Genomic DNA, 17,969 nt, shown 5'->3' on the forward strand with positions numbered 1-17,969 from the left:
GGCACACAAGCTGAAAGGGCAATATTACTCTCCCACTGTTTTTTTAGGTTTTTTTTTTTTTTTCAGGGAGAATTAGAAACCAAATAATATTAAAAAAAAAAAAAATAGGCTTTCTATGGCCCACTGAATGAAAGGGAGAGAGGTGGCACACCCAGGAGTCAAGACTGGCACACAAGCTGAAAGGGCAATATTACTCTCCCACTGTTTTTTTATGTATTTTTTGTTTTTTCAGGGAGACTTTAGAAACCCAATAATATTTAAAAAAAAAAATAAATAGGCTTTCTATGGCCCACTGAATGAGAGGGAGAGAGGTGACACACCCAGGAGTCAAGACTGGCACACAAGCTGAAAGGGCAATATTACTCTCCCACTGTTTTTTTAGGTTTTTTTTTTTTTTTCAGGGAGAATTAGAAACCAAATAATATTAAAAAAAAAAAAAAAATAGGCTTTCTATGGCCCACTGAATGAAAGGGAGAGAGGTGGCACACCCAGGAGTCAAGACTGGCACACAAGCTGAAAGGGCAATATTACTCTCCCACTGTTTTTTTATGTATTTTTTGTTTTTTCAGGGAGACTTTAGAAACCCAATAATATTTAAAAAAAAAAATAAATAGGCTTTCTATGGCCCACTGAATGAGAGGGAGAGAGGTGGCACACCCAGGAGTCAAGACTGGCACACAAGCTGAAAGGGCAATATTACTCTCCCACTGTTTTTTTAGGTTTTTTTTTTTTTTTCAGGGAGAATTAGAAACCAAATAATATTAAAAAAAAAAAAAATAGGCTTTCTATGGCCCACTGAATGAAAGGGAGAGAGGTGGCACACCCAGGAGTCAAGACTGGCACACAAGCTGAAAGGGCAATATTACTCTCCCACTGTTTTTTTATGTATTTTTTGTTTTTTCAGGGAGACTTTAGAAACCCAATAATATTTAAAAAAAAAAATAAATAGGCTTTCTATGGCCCACTGAATGAGAGGGAGAGAGGTGGCACACCCAGGAGTCAAGACTGGCACACAAGCTGAAAGGGCAATATTACTCTCCCACTGTTTTTTTAGGTTTTTTTTTTTTTTTTCAGGGAGAATTAGAAACCAAATAATATTAAAAAAAAAAAAAATAGGCTTTCTATGGCCCACTGAATGAAAGGGAGAGAGGTGGCACACCCAGGAGTCAAGACTGGCACACAAGCTGAAAGGGCAATATTACTCTCCCACTGTTTTTTTATGTATTTTTTGTTTTTTCAGGGAGACTTTAGAAACCCAATAATATTTAAAAAAAAAAATAAATAGGCTTTCTATGGCCCACTGAATGAGAGGGAGAGAGGTGGCACACCCAGGAGTCAAGACTGGCACACAAGCTGAAAGGGCAATATTACTCTCCCACTGTTTTTTTAGGTTTTTTTTTTTTTTTCAGGGAGAATTAGAAACCAAATAATATTAAAAAAAAAAAATAAATAGGCTTTCTATGGCCCACTGAATGAGAGGGAGAGAGGTGGCACACCCAGGAGTCAAGACTGGCACACAAGCTGAAAGGGCAATATTACTCTCCCACTGTTTTTTTAGGTTTTTTTTTTTTTTTCAGGGAGAATTAGAAACCAAATAATATTAAAAAAAAAAAAATAGGCTTTCTATGGCCCACTGAATGAAAGGGAGAGAGGTGGCACACCCAGGAGTCAAGACTGGCACACAAGCTGAAAGGGCAATATTACTCTCCCACTGTTTTTTTATGTATTTTTTGTTTTTTTCAGGGAGACTTTAGAAACCCAATAATATTTAAAAAAAAAAATAAATAGGCTTTCTATGGCCCACTGAATGAGAGGGAGAGAGGTGGCACACCCAGGAGTCAAGACTGGCACACAAGCTGAAAGGGCAATATTACTCTCCCACTGTTTTTTTAGGTTTTTTTTTTTTTTCAGGGAGACTTTTGAAACCAAATAATATTAAAAAAAAAAAAAAAAAAAAAATATAGGCTTGCTATAGCCCACTGAATGAGAGATAGCGCACACACAGCAGTGGCACACAAGCCCTGACTGAGGCCAATATTTTTCTCCCACTGATTGATGTAGTGTTTCTGTGTTGAGGTAGATTTTAGAACACAAATCACGGAAAAAATAAATAGGCTTTCTATGGCCCACTCAGTGAGAGATGGCACACACAGGGATGGCACTGTAGCAGAAATGCCAATCTTAATCTCCCACAAAAAAAAAACAAAAAAAAAAAAAAAACTGTCCTACAATTACTATCTCCCTGCAGTAATGTAAGCCAGGTATGGCAGGCAGCAATAGGAGTGGACTGATGCACAAATTAAATAAAAAGTGTGGACAAACAAAAAAGATAGCTGTGCAGAAAGGAAGGAACAAGAGGATATGTGCTTTGAAAAAAGCAGTTGGTTTCCACAGTGGCGTACACACAGCAATACAGCTATCACGGAGCCTTCTAGGGCAGCCCAATGAGCTACAGCGCTGAGGGGAAAAAAAAAAAAAAATAGCTTCCACTGTTCCTGCACACCGAAGGTGGTGTTGGACAGTGGAAATCGCTGCAGCACAAGCGGTTTGGTGGTTAGTGGACCCTGCCTAACGCTCTCCCTGCTTCTGATGAAGCGGCAGCAACCTGTCCCTAAGCTCAGATCAGCAGCAGTAAGATGGCGGTCGGCGGGAACGCCCCTTTATAGCCCCTGTGACGCCGCAGACAGCAAGCCAATCACTGCAATGCCCTTCTCTAAGATGGTGGGGACCAGGATCTATGTCATCACGCTGCCCACACTCTGCGTTCACCTTCATTGGCTGAGAAATGGCGCTTTTCGCGTCATTGAAACGCGACTTTGGCGCGAAAGTCGCGTACCGCATGGCCGACAAGCACAGGGGTCGGATCGGGTTTCATGAGACGCCGACTTAGCCAAAAGTCGGCGACTTTTGAAAATGATCGACCCGTTTCGCTCAACCCTAGCCCCCACATCTATTGGTGGTGATTTTAGATGAAATGACAAACGTAGTATGAAAATAGGTTTAGCAAAAATCGAGGTCCGCTTACTAGATAGCAAGAAGACAGAAAGGGCACTTTCATGGTCAGCAGAAAACCCTATCAAAACACCATCCAGAAATTACTTTAAGACTCTAGCATTAACTCATAACACCAGAGTGGCAATTTCCGCTCACAAGAGCTTTCCAGACACAGTAACGAAACAGCAGCTGTGAACAGGAACAAAATGCAAAAACACACAAGGACAAAAGTCCAACTTAGCTGGGAGTTGTCTAGTAGCAGGAACATGCACAGAAAGGCTTCTGATTACATTGTTGACCGGCATGAAACTGACAGAGGAGCAAGGTTATATAGCGACTCCCACATCCTGATAGGAGCAGGTGAACAGAGGGGATGATGCACACAAGTACAATTCCACAAGTGGCCACCGGGGGAGCCCAGAATCCAATTTCACAACAGTACCCCCCCCTCAAGGAGGGGGCACCGAACCCTCACCAGAACCACCAGGGCGATCAGGATGAGCCCTATGAAAGGCACGGACAAGATCGGAGGCATGAACATCAGAGGCAGTGACCCAAGAATTATCCTCCTGACCGTATCCCTTCCATTTGACCAGATACTGGAGTTTCCGTCTGGAAACACGAGAGTCCAAGATCTTTTCCACAACGTACTCCAACTCACCCTCAACCAACACCGGAGCAGGAGGCTCAACGGAAGGCACAGCCGGTACCTCATACCTGCGCAACAACGACCGATGAAAAACATTATGAATCGAAAAGGATGCAGGGAGGTCCAAACGGAAGGACACAGGGTTAAGAATCTCCAATATCTTGTACGGGCCGATGAACCGAGGCTTAAACTTAGGAGAAGAAACCCTCATAGGGACAAAACGAGAAGACAACCACACCAAGTCCCCAACACAAAGCCGAGGACCAACACGACGACGGCGGTTGGCAAAAAGCTGAGTCTTCTCCTGGGACAACTTCAAATTGTCCACCACCTGCCCCCAAATCTGATGCAACCTCTCCACCACAGCATCCACTCCAGGACAATCCGAAGATTCCACTTGACCGGAGGAAAATCGAGGATGAAACCCCGAATTACAGAAAAACGGGGACACCAAGGTGGCAGAGCTGGCCCGATTATTGAGGGCGAACTCCGCCAAAGGCAAAAAAGCAACCCAATCATCCTGATCCGCAGACACAAAACACCTCAAATATGTCTCCAAGGTCTGATTAGTCCGCTCGGTCTGGCCATTAGTCTGAGGATGGAAAGCAGACGAAAAAGACAAATCTATGCCCATCCTAGCACAGAATGCCCGCCAAAATCTAGACACGAATTGGGTCCCTCTGTCAGAAACGATATTCTCCGGAATACCATGCAAACGAACAACATTTTGAAAAAACAGAGGAACCAACTCGGAAGAAGAAGGCAACTTAGGCAAGGGAACCAGATGGACCATCTTAGAGAAACGGTCACACACCACCCAGATGACAGACATCTTATGAGAAACAGGCAGATCCGAAATAAAATCCATCGAGATGTGCGTCCAAGGCCTCTTCGGGATAGGCAAGGGTAACAACAATCCACTAGCCCGAGAACAACAAGGCTTGGCCCGAGCACAAACGTCACAAGACTGCACAAAGCCTCGCACATCTCGTGACAGGGAAGGCCACCAGAAGGACCTTGCCACCAAATCCCTGGTACCAAAGATTCCAGGATGACCTGCCAACGCAGAAGAATGAACCTCAGAGATGACTCTACTGGTCCAATCATCAGGAACAAACAGTCTACCAGGTGGGCAACGATCAGGTCTATCCGCCTGAAACTCCTGCAAGGCCCGCCGCAGGTCTGGAGAAACGGCAGACAATATCACTCCATCTTTAAGGATACCTGTGGGCTCAGAATTACCAGGGGAGTCAGGCTCAAAACTCCTAGAAAGGGCATCCGCCTTAACATTCTTAGAACCCGGTAGAGAAGACACCACAAAATTAAACCGAGAGAAAAACAACGACCAGCGCGCCTGTCTAGGATTCAGGTGCCTGGCAGACTCAAGGTAAATTAAATTTTTGTGGTCAGTCAATACCACCACCTGATGTCTGGCCCCCTCAAGCCAGTGACGCCACTCCTCAAAAGCCCACTTCATGGCCAAAAGCTCCCGATTCCCAATATCATAATTCCGCTCGGCGGGCGAAAATTTACGGGAAAAAAAAGCACAAGGTCTCATCACGGAGCAGTCGGAACTTCTCTGCGACAACACCGCCCCAGCTCCGATTTCAGAAGCGTCGACCTCAACCTGAAAAGGAAGAGCAACATCAGGCTGACGCAACACTGGGGCGGAAGAAAAGCGGCGCTTGAGCTCCCGAAAGGCCTCCACAGCATCAGGGGACCAATCAGCAACATCAGCACCCTTCTTAGTCAAATCAGTCAATGGTTTTACAACATCAGAAAAACCAGCAATAAATCGACGATACAAGTTAGCAAAGCCCAAAAATTTCTGAAGACTCTTAAGAGAAGAGGGTTGCGTCCAATCACCAATAGCCTGAACCTTGACAGGATCCATCTCGATGGAAGAGGGGGAAAAAATGTATCCCAAGAAGGAAATCTTTTGAACCCCAAAAACACACTTAGAACCCTTCACACACAAGGAATTAGACCGCAAAACCTGAAAAACCCTCCTGACCTGCTGGACATGAGAGTCCCAGTCATCCGAAAAAATCAGAATATCATCCAGATACACAATCATAAATTTGTCCAAATAATCGCGGAAAATGTCATGCATAAAGGACTGGAAGACTGAAGGGGCATTTGAAAGACCAAAAGGCATCACCAAATACTCAAAATGGCCCTCGGGCGTATTAAATGCGGTTTTCCACTCATCCCCCTGCTTGATTCGCACCAAATTATACGCCCCACGGAGATCAATCTTAGAGAACCACTTGGCCCCCTTTATACGAGCAAACAAATCAGTAAGCAGTGGTAACGGATATTGATATTTAACCGTGATTTTATTCAAAAGTCGATAATCAATACACGGCCTCAAAGAGCCGTCTTTCTTAGACACAAAGAAAAAACCGGCTCCTAAGGGAGATGACGAAGGACGAATATGTCCCTTTTCCAAGGACTCCTTTATATATTCTCGCATAGCCGCGTGTTCAGGCACAGACAGATTAAATAAACGACCCTTAGGGTATTTACTACCCGGGATCAAGTCTATGGCACAATCGCACTCCCGGTGCGGAGGTAGTGAACCAACCTTGGGTTCTTCAAAAACGTCACGAAAGTCAGACAAGAATTCAGGAATCTCAGAGGGAATAGATGATGAAATGGAAACCAAAGGTACGTCCCCATGAGTTCCTTTACATCCCCAGCTTAACACAGACATAGCTTTCCAGTCGAGGACTGGGTTATGAGATTGCAGCCATGGCAATCCCAGCACCAAAACATCATGTAGATTATACAGCACCAGAAAGCGAATAACCTCCTGGTGATCCGGATTAACACGCATAGTCACTTGTGTCCAGTATTGTGGTTTATTACTAGCCAATGGGGTGGAGTCAATCCCTTTCAGAGGTATCGGAGCCTCCAATGGCTCCAAATCATACCCACAGCGTTTGGCAAAGGACCAATCCATAAGACTCAAAGCAGCGCCAGAGTCGACATAGGCGTCCGCGGTAATAGATGACAAAGAACAAATCAGGGTCACAGATAGAATAAACTTAGACTGTAAAATGCCAATTGAAACAGACTTGTCAGGCTTCTTAGTACGCTTAAAGCATGCTGATATAACATGAGTTGAATCACCACAATAGAAGCACAACCCATTTTTTCGTCTAAAATTCTGCCGCTCGCTTCTGGACAGAATTCTATCACATTGCATATTTTCTGGCGTTTTCTCAGTAGACACCGCCAAATGGTGCACAGGTTTGCGCTCCCGCAGACGCCTATCGATCTGAATAGCCATCGTCATGGACTCATTCAGACTCGCAGGCACAGGGAACCCCACCATAACATCCTTAATGGCATCAGAGAGACCTTCTCTGAAAATCGCCGCCAGGGCGCACTCATTCCACTGAGTAAGCACAGACCATTTGCGGAATTTTTGGCAGTATATTTCAGCTTCATCTTGCCCCTGAGACAAGGACATCAAGGCCTTTTCCGCCTGAAGCTCTAAATGAGGTTCCTCATAAAGCAACCCCAAGGCCAGAAAAAACGCATCCACATTGAGCAACGCAGGATCCCCTGGTGCCAATGCAAAAGCCCAGTCTTGAGGGTCGCCCCGGAGCAAGGAAATTACAATCCTGACCTGCTGTGCAGGGTCTCCGGCAGAGCGAGACTTCAGGGACAAAAACAATTTGCAATTATTTTTAAAATTTTGAAAGTGAGATCTATTCCCCGAGAAGAATTCAGGCAAAGGAATTCTAGGCTCAGACATAGGTGCATGAACAACAAAATCTTGCAAATTTTGTACCTTTGTGGCGAGATTATTCAAACCTGTAGCTACACTCTGAAGATCCATTTGAAACAGGTGAACACAGAGCCATTCAAGGATAAGAAGGAGAGAAAGAGAGGAAGGCTGCAGTATAGGCAGACTAGCAAGTGATTCAATTAAGAGCACACTCAGAACTAGAGGAAAAAAAAAAAAAAAAAAAAATTGTAGCAGACTTCTTTTTTCTCTCCTTTCTCAGCCAGTAATTTAACCCTTTTTTTTGGGCCGGTCAAACTGTCATGATTCTCAATGGCGAGAGAACATAGCCCAGCATATATGAGAACTAGCTCTTGGAAGATGGAAACTATACTGACCATGAACTAAACCTGCCGCACAACTAGAAGTGGCCGGGTAGCATGCCTACGTTTTTTATCCCTAGATGCCCAGCGCCAGCCGGAGAACTACCTAATCCTAGCAGAGGAAAAGACAGTCCTGGCTCACCTCTAGAGAAATTTTCCCAAAAGGCAGACAGAGGCCCCCACATATATTGGCGGTGATTTTAGATGAAATGACAAACGTAGTATGAAAATAGGTTTAGCAAAAATCGAGGTCCGCTTACTAGATAGCAAGAAGACAGAAAGGGCACTTTCATGGTCAGCAGAAAACCCTATCAAAACACCATCCAGAAATTACTTTAAGACTCTAGCATTAACTCATAACACCAGAGTGGCAATTTCCGCTCACAAGAGCTTTCCAGACACAGTAACGAAACAGCAGCTGTGAACAGGAACAAAATGCAAAAACACACAAGGACAAAAGTCCAACTTAGCTGGGAGTTGTCTAGTAGCAGGAACATGCACAGAAAGGCTTCTGATTACATTGTTGACCGGCATGAAACTGACAGAGGAGCAAGGTTATATAGCGACTCCCACATCCTGATAGGAGCAGGTGAACAGAGGGGATGATGCACACAAGTACAATTCCACAAGTGGCCACCGGGGGAGCCCAGAATCCAATTTCACAACAGCGGAACCACTGAGCGAATAGAGACTTGGTGATTAAGACTGTGGCGTTGAAGCTGGGTTGAAGCTCTGAAGCGATGGCCGGGGGAGCACCTCGGTGCAGGGAGACTACTGAACACAAGATGAGGTGCAAACAACAAAGGGTAAATTTATTGGAAGGCAAGGAATGAAGTGGATGAGGAAGGTGCAAACAGGGCTATGCAAAGGCAAAAGATAATTTACAAGAGTTGTATTCTTTAGCTGGGCTGTCAAATAGCGTGGTGCTCCAACTATTACAGACTCAATATACGTCACACAAGCAAATGCAAACACTAAACAAAGAATGATGCTACTCTACATATAGCCTCCCTGGTTTCTACTAAGCAGGCCACACGGCTGCCGTGTTCTGTCTATTGAAGCCTACGCTAGGCCCTGACATGTGCACAAAACAGGAATAAACTCACGGTGATGTTGGGGACTCAGATCCAGTCCCAGGGGGCCCCCAACAGTCTAGTACGGTGGTGCGCACGGCCTTCTGCCAGCTCCGTGAAAAGTGGTCTTCTCCTTGCTTCTGGGTCCTGAAGGTGCTCCTGGAAACTGTAGATCCCTTTCTTGGTATCTTTGTGGCTTCTCAAACTAGCACAGGACAGCCACCCTTGCTACACCCAAAGAGTCTGTCCAATTTCACGAGTCCACTCCGTCCCACAGCATCTTTCTGGGTTTGCCCCAGAAGACCAACAATACATACTTCTTTCTTATCCTAATACACTTCTAACAGGTATCTATTTTTTCATGTGTTATCACTGTGAACTGGACTCATTGACTATTTTGAAACTAATATGTACACTTGTATATATCACTTCCTGGTCATGTTTTCTCCAATTATGCCCATTGGTCAATTTTTTTTGATAAATATTGCTGTAAAATTTTATCTACAGCTATGATTAAGGGTGGACACACCTTAAACACCCAGGTTGTGCTCATGGATGCAACACATGACCACCACATGTATTTTAACCATGACTGAATAAAGGTATTAAATGTTTAGTCAAGGTGCTGCAATATTATCAGCTTTTTGGATTTATTACCAATACTCCACGGTCCAGGTCCAGGAGCATCTGAACACCTGATACTGGGATAATTTCTCCGGATTCTCTAATGTATAAGCTGATAGGCTGGTGAACTGTGTACTCCTTCTTTTTCTTATCTTTTCTTTAAATAATGTCATTATAAGAGAAATCTGATTTATATTTTTTATAATTTTCTCACAAAACTTTTCCTTCAATACCTGGTTGTGACAATTCTAGCAGTTACTACTGCAGCCAAACATTTCCAATAAATAGAAGATCAGTCATTCAAAGCACTGTGGAGGAATCTTGGCTTGGCTTTATTTGCAGAATTGCTGATATTCAATGGCACTGATGGAAATGTACATCTTAATAGGTTTAAATTTAGGACTTTGATTAAGCCACAGCAAACTACATTTTTTATTTGAGACATTTAGAGGTGTACTCTTTTGTATTTTGAACCAAACCATTTTTAAAATTTAAAGTGGAAGAGGCTCTTGCGTGGGAGATGTGGACTGGACAGTTGCCCAGGGTGCCTACCCCAAAAGGTTTCTCAGCCTTTATAAATCAGAAACTGCATTTGCATTGTAGATGCAAATATGTGGGAAAACCCTCACTGAATAAGTAAAGCGCTAATTAATCAGGTGATTGTCTTGTTTATTTCAGAAGAAAAATAATAGTTCTTGGTGGCACATCACATCATGTACAGTGGTAATTAAAAGTTATTGAACCCTTCAAAATTTTCCATATTTCAGCAGAAATTTAGCATAAAAATACTTGTACATCAGATTTTTTAACACAAGTCATAAAAGTAGAGAGCAAATCAAACAAATAAGTACAAGTATTAGTCTTTGTTATTTTTGAATGAGAAAAATGATCCAATATCACATCTGTGAATGGCAAAAGAATGTGAACCTGTATGATTAGCAGATAGCTTAAAGGTGAAATTAGACTTCAGAGTTTTTAATCAGTGGGATGACAATCAGGTGTGAGTGGGGTGACCTGTTTATTTAAAGAACAGGAATCTATCAAAGTATGTACTTCACATGAAATGTTTGTGAAAGTGTTTCATGGCATGAACAAACGGAGATTTCCGGGGAACTCAAAAGAAAAATTGTTGATGTGCATCAGTTTGGAAAAGGTTACCAAAGCATCTCCATGGAGTTTTAACTCCATCAACCACAGTCAGACAAGAGGAGTCCTCAAGAGGAGAGGTTGAAAAACAAAGATCAAGGCATATAATAGTCCATGAGGTCATAAAGCAATTTAAGGTAATCTCTAAACAACTAAGGACCTCTTTTAGGGTATGTGCACACGTCCGGATTTCTTGCAGAAATTTCCTGAAGAAAACCGGAAATTTTCTGCAAGAAATCCGCATTTTTTTTTTTGCGTTTTTTTCCGTTTTTTTAGCGGTTTTTTTAGCATTCTGCAAGCGTAATTAGCTTGCAGAATGCTAAAGTTTTCCAAGCGATCTGTAGCATCGCTTGGAAAACTGACTGACAGGTTGGTCACACTTGTCAAACATAGCGTTTGACAAGTGTGACCATCTTTTTACTATAGATGCAGCTTATGCAGCATCTATAGTAAAAGATAGAATGTTTAAAAATAATTAAAAAAATAAAAAAATGCTTATACTCACCCAGACGATCTCAGCGACGTCCGTTCCTCTTCCTATAGCTGGTGTGTGCGCGCAGGACCTTCCATGACGTCGCGGTCACGTGAGCGGTCACATGACCGCTCACGACCAATCACAAGACAGTGACGTCATCACAGGTCCTTCACCGCACACCAGCTACAGAAACCGAAACGGCAGCATGCAGCGGAGAGGCGGTAAGACATCGAAGGTGAGTATAGGACTATTTTTTTATTTTAATTCTTTTTTTTGACCAATTATATGGTGCCCAGTGCGTGGAGGAGAGTCTCCTCTCCTCCACCCTGGGTACCAACCGCACATAATCTGCTTACTTCCCGCATGGTGTGCACAGCCCTGTGCGGGAAGTAAGCAGATCAATGGACTGCTAGGTGTGCGGAATCCCCTGCAATTCCGCATTTTAATGAACATGTTGCTTTTTTTTCCGCGATGCGATTTTTTCGCGGAAAAAAAGGATACATTTGCACAAAAAATGCGGAATACACTGAAAATAATGGGAGGCATATGTTAGCGTTTTTTCGCGTTTTTATCACGTTTTTATAGCGAAAAAACGCGAAAAAAACGCGAAAAATACTGAACGTGTGCACATGGCCTTACAGTAGCTACAGTTAATGCTCATGGGTCCACCATCAGGAAGATAATGAACAACAATGGTTTACACAGGGCCGGTTTTAGGCAAAGTGGGGCCCTAGGCAAAAGTTTAAAATGGGGCCCCAAATGCTAACATATTGCACCAACAGAAACATTTTGGTTGTAGCTACATGCGCTGATTTCAGGCCACTAAACGTGCGTGATCAACAATATTGAAGTCATTCGCCACTTGTTTCCAGCCTCTTTACACTGGCTGGGGACAGAATGATCACTAGTAAATCAATCTGTCCCCATACAGTATCATCTTAGCAGAATATCTGCAGTTTTAACTGGGCGATGTGCTGATGAGAACAATGATTTTTGTTCTGGCATATACTGTACATACATACACCGTACATACACACAGATACACATACCGTACATACATACACAGACATACACCTTACATGCATACACACATACAGTTATATACACATATAGTATACACATACCGTACATACATATACCATACATACACACAAATACACATACATACACCGTACGTACACACAGATACACATACAAATACAGTATATGCAAACACATACATATATCATACATACAAACAGATACACATACATATACCATCATACATACACATACCGTACATACACACATGCATATACCGTACATTCACACAAATGCCATACACACATATACCGTACATACACAGATACAGTTATATACATATAGTACACACATACCGTACATACATATAAAATACACACACCTAAATGCACATACCGTACATACATACATATACCCTACATGCATACACACACATATACCGAACATACAGATACACATACACGTACCGTACATACACACATACAGTATATACACATACCGTACACCCATATACATACACATATACTGTATGTACATGCATATAAACATACATATATACCATATATCCATACAAATTTATTGCACATACACAGATACACATACTGTACATGCATACACACACAGCCATACAACTATACCATATACATACACACATACACCGTACATACACACAGATACACATACCGTACATACATACACAGACATACACCTTACATGCATACATACATACAGTTATATACACATATAGTATACACATATCGTACATACATATACCATACATACACACAAATACACATACATACACCGTACGTACACACAGATACACATACAAATACAGTATATGCAAACACATACATATATCATACATACAGATACACATACATATACCATCATACATACACATACCGTACATATGGAGCGCCCCCACACCGCCGCAGGGCCGAGGGGTACCCGGAGCCGGGCCTCTGGGGTCTCAGTCCTGGGGTTGTCACGGTGGCTAGACCCGGTCCGTGGCCCTGTCTGTCAGTGGGGGACGTCCGTTGCAAATAGGTGCTGTTAACGGTGCAGGTCGCGGTAAATAACGAGGACACCAGGTTGCAGTCTCTTTACCTCTTTACTGAAGATGTGGGAGACCTCAGTCCAGAGCGCTGTTAACTGGGTTTTCAGAGACCGGCCGGTCCAACGACACATCAGGAGCTCTCTTTACAGGTGGGAATCAGTATCTACCTTCTAGCGCTGTGTGTTGTAGTTCTTCCCTGCTGAGCTCCCGGGATAGTCCTCACAACTGTTTCTTTCTGTCTCTACTGTTCCTTCTCCGTCCTCCAGTTGATATGGTAGGACGCACCCGTATGACGGGGTAGGCCTGGAGTTCTTCCGGGACCCTAGAGTCGTCCCTCTCCCACAGCTGCCTCCGTTGTCTGCTTAGGTGTTAAGTGAGACAGCCAACCTGTAGTTAGCTGCCCTGCCGTGGTTTGCAATGTACTTAAAGTCTCTTACTTGCTCGGCGTTCCGGCCACCGACTGTTTGCGCCTCAGAAGGATGTTGCCTCGGTCTAACAGCAAGACCCCTTCTGGTATTTCTCCTTTTCTGTATTCCCGTTGTTTACTGGTTAGTTCTGCTCTGAGGAGTCTGCCAGGATCCCATCCCTGACAGGTCCTCTCACTAGCTCTTCCCAGCTACTTCTCCCTGTCTTCCTGTCCAACCCCCAGTTTTACCAGAGTTGTGAGGAGTGGCCTACTAGATAGGACCACCCCCCCTGGTGGCCGGAGTGTGAAGTGTGGTGTGAGTGTACCTGATCAGAGAAACTCCCTAGTGCAATCAGACGCACCATAGCTCCCCGTAGTGGCGGAGCCACAGCACTGCAACAACCAGGACTCTGGGGTGCTGCACATACACACATGCGTATACCGTACATTCACACAAATGCCGTACACACATATACCGTACATACACACAGATACACACACACATATACGTACATACACAGATAGTTATATACATATAGTACACACATACCGTACATACATATAAAATACACCCAAATGCACATACCGTACATACATACATATACCGTACATGCATACCCACACATATACCGAACATACAGATACACATACACGTACCGTACATACACCCATACAGTATATACACATACCGTACACACACATATACTGTATGAACATGCACATAAATATACATATATACCATATATCCATACAATCTTATTGCACATACACAGATACACACATATTGTACATGCATACACACACAGCCATACAACTATACCATATACATACACACATATACCTTACATACATACAGATACACACACAGATAGAAACATATACATAGATACACACAGATGCACACATACATATACAAGCATATACAGTACATACACACATACTAATCTTGTATAGGTGATCAGATGAGCCCTGCAGGTCAGTTCAGCTGGAGAAGGCTGCAGACCCCACTGTGGGGGATGGGGCACAGAGCAGACCGATATCAGCCCCCTGGTGCTGCCGTGCGGTCCCCTGCAGTGCGCTCCTCCCCCATCTCTTCTGTGTGAGGAGACGCTGCAGCCTGCTCTGAACAGAACAGTGGAGAGAGCAGAAGAAGTCCTGCTCTTCCTCCACTGATGTCTCTATGTGCTGTGCAGCCGGGGCCCCTGACTGTAGGCGAGTACTCACGAGTGGGACGCTCCATGCAGGGGGACAGACGGCAGCCAGTGAGCGCTCTCCTCAGTCTGGTCACTGTGAGGTAAGGAAAGCGTTCATTGGCCAGCATCTCTCCCTGCATGACACGCCCCCTTTTTGATCTCCTGCACTTCGCGCCCCGCTCTCTCCCCGGCACTCGGTGTTCCATGATTACAGGAGGGAGTGAGAGGGGCCCGACCCTCTGGGCCCTGGAGCAGTGCCATCAACAGTATGTCTGCCCCTGGCTGGGGGCCCCTAGGGCAGCGGGGGCCCCAGGCAGCTGCCTAGTCTGCCTGCCCCTAACGCCGGCCCTGGGTTTACATGGATTGTAAGGAGAAGCATTGCTGCACATCTGCAGTTTGCTAAATATGACCTTGGACAAGCCAGAAGGCATTTGGAAGAAAGTTTTATTGATGGCCGAGACCTAAATAGAGCTTTTTGGTTCAAATGAGCAGCATTATGTTTGGAGAATGTGGGTCATGCAACAAGACAACAACCCAAAAGCCAAAAGTCGTTCTACAAAAGAATAGATAAAAAAGAATAAAGTTAACGATGTGGAATGGCCAAGTCAAATTCCTGACTGTAACTTTATAGAAATGTTGTAGAAGGACCTGAAGCGAGTGGTTTAAACAGTTTTGTAGTGAGGAATAAGCTACAATTCCTCCAAGCCGATGTACAGGACGAATAAAAAATTACTGGAAATGATTAGATGCAGATTTTGCTGTACAAGAAAGTTGCACCAGGTACTGAAAGCAAAGATTCACACACATTTGCACACAGACATGTGACATTGGATATTTTTTCTCAATTACAAGGTAAAATATTTTTGACTCATTTGCTTGATTTGATTCATTTGTCATGATTGGGTACACCTTGTTGCAGTGGGAAGGCTTTTGAACTGTTTTGCTGCTAATTACTTACTGCAGGGTATATATTTATTGTTTGTATTCTAGGATTTGCCTATGTTTAATGATGACCACAGTGTGAATGTGCACCTACACATTGCACTTATACTAACAGGATTGCTGGCCCATGGCTTTGGATTAACTTTAGTTTCTTATACTTGGTAATTTTGGGGAACAGGTAACTCCCCTTTGGGCTGTGCACCTTGTCTACTTAGCTTTCCACGAGCAGGTGCAGGTCCTGCTCTGCCCTCCATCTATTTTAAGGCTTGGTGGCACATAGTGAGGTGAGTCACTAGAGTAATGGACTTACCTAATTTGGCACTCCTTGTTGAGGTGTGATGGCTTTTATACTGTTTGATTAAACGTCAAATAACTCTCCTATGTTTTTTATATGTCCTATTGGTATTCATTTATTTACTTACTACAGGGCATCTATTCATTGTTTTTTATCCTAGATCATGTCACTATACGTAGACAGAGGGATTGTAGTAGCAATTGTTGTGTACCAGTTGTTGTTGATCTTCAAGTGTAAAGGATCTGGTAAAAAAAGAACCAAACAACTTAAATGTAGCAAATTGGTGCTTGTTTAGCAGTCTGAAATCAAGATAAGTAAATGCACCCTAAACATTTTTGTGTCATGATGCAATATATTAGCACCTTTGATTTTTGCCCTGGGCCACACATTATCTAAAACTGTCTTTAACTGAAGGGTCACAGAAAATTGAACAGTTTAAGATACTCTCTAAGGGTACCGTCACACAGTGCAATTTTGATCGCTACGACGGTACGATTCGTGACGTTCTAGCGATATCGTTACGATATCGCAGTGTCTGACACGCAGCAGCGATCAGGGATCCTGCTGAGAATCGTACATCGTAGCAGATCGTTTGGAACTTTCTTTCATCGCTTGATCACCCGCTGACGTCGCTGGATCGTTGTGTGTGACAGCGATCCAGCGATGCGTTCGCTGGTAACCAGGGTAAACATCGGGTAACTAAGCGCAGGGCCGCGCTTAGTAACCCGATGTTTACCGTGGTTACCAGCGTAAAAGTAAAAAAAAACAAACCGTACATGCTCACCATCTGATGTCCGTCAGGTCCCTTGCCGTCCGCTTCCCGCTCTGACTGTCTGCCGGCCGGAAAGTGAGAGCAGATCACAGCGGTGACGTCACCGCTGCACTCTGCTCTCACTGTACGGCCGGATCTGTCAGAGCAGGAAGCGGACGGCAAGGGACCGGACAGACATCAGATGGTGAGCATGTACGGTTTGTTTTTTTTTACTTTTACGGCCCTGCGCTTAGTTACCCGATGTTTACCCTGGTTACCCGGGGACTTCGGCATCGCTCCAGCGCCGTGATTGCAACGTGTGACCGCAGTCTACGACGCTGGAGCCATAATCATACGATCGCTGCGACGTCACGGATCGTGCCGTCGTAGCGATCAAAATTGCACTGTGTGACGGTACCCTAAAGACAGACATTTAGGCATGTCTTGTGGATACGCCATGAATTTCTAATAGATGTGTTTCAAGCTTCTGGCCTAGATTCCTACTATTATACATAAAACTATCCTACTCATATTATATTATATAATTGCTGACTGTGAGGTGTTAAAGTGAACCTGTCTGCAAGATTTTGCTCAGTAAACTACAGACACAGTCAGGTTGGTGATGTAATATTGATTAAAATGATACCTGGGTTGATGAAATTCATCTTTTGGTTGTTGTTTCATTTTTATTTGTATTTTTCAGTCAATGATATGCTCATGCTCCGGGAGGCCTGTGGAGGGATGCGGGTCTTTATGTAGTGCTCTGCTTATATATTCGTCTGTATGGACTTATAACAGGTCACTGATCCCTCAGTGACCTGCCCCCTATTTTACATAATGCATATATTATTGTGGGGTTAAAAAAAAAATTAACTTCATCAAAATACGCTGGTATTGATGTATGCCTGTAATATTCCCGGGTTACCCCACAATAGTATATGCAATATGTAAAATAAGAGGCAGGTCACTGAAAGATCAGTGACCTGTAGTGATGAGCGAATACATTCGGTACTATTACTTGGCGATTAATTAGCTATTCGCCTTGGTATTTTCAAGTGACCCACCCAGCCTGTTTGGTGCTTCATTTGAGGCCAATTAACATGCTGAGCTTACTTGCCAGTCACAGTAATGCCGTCGCCATCTTTGGTGTGGTATTACTGTGATTGACTAGCCTTACAGTGTCATAGGGAATATTTATGCCCTGCCGGTGCCATCTTGCGCA

This window comes from Ranitomeya variabilis, chromosome 1 (genome assembly GCF_051348905.1).
Source record: "Ranitomeya variabilis isolate aRanVar5 chromosome 1, aRanVar5.hap1, whole genome shotgun sequence".
NCBI classification, from domain to species: Eukaryota; Metazoa; Chordata; class Amphibia; order Anura; family Dendrobatidae; genus Ranitomeya; species Ranitomeya variabilis.